Raw genomic sequence first — 577 nt, forward strand, 5'->3', positions numbered from 1 at the left:
CTGAAATGGACTGGTATTGGATTTAGAAGCTGACAAATATATGATTTTCTATGCTGGGAATGGCAAATTGAAGATGAATGGATGATGTCATATTCATCATCACAAAGAACATTCCAGTATCTAGCTTGAGGTACAGTGCTATCAAGGATAGGATAATAGCCATATGCCTACAAGAATGAACAGCTAATCACATTATTATTCAAACTTACTCAGCAACCATTAAGTGAATGATGATTAAATTAAATAATTCCACCAACGTCTTCAGTCTTAAAATGATCAAACATGCAATCAACATGTGTTAATAATTAGTGGTGATTAGAATGTGAAGGTAGGCAACAAAAAGGAAGATTCAGTAGTTGGGAAATATGTCCTTGGTGACAGAAATGATGCTGGGGATCACATGATAAAATTTGGCAAGACCAAAGACTTCTTTATCACAAATGCCATTTTTAAAGGCATGGCCTTCACTAGATGAAAAATACAGAAATAAAATTAACTTAATCTGTGAGAGGAGATGGTGGAAACTCTCAATATCATCAGCCAAAACAAGGCCTGGGGAAAACTGTGGAACAGATCA

This window comes from Chrysochloris asiatica, unplaced genomic scaffold, assembly GCF_000296735.1.
Source record: "Chrysochloris asiatica unplaced genomic scaffold, ChrAsi1.0 scaffold00199, whole genome shotgun sequence".
NCBI classification, from domain to species: Eukaryota; Metazoa; Chordata; class Mammalia; order Afrosoricida; family Chrysochloridae; genus Chrysochloris; species Chrysochloris asiatica.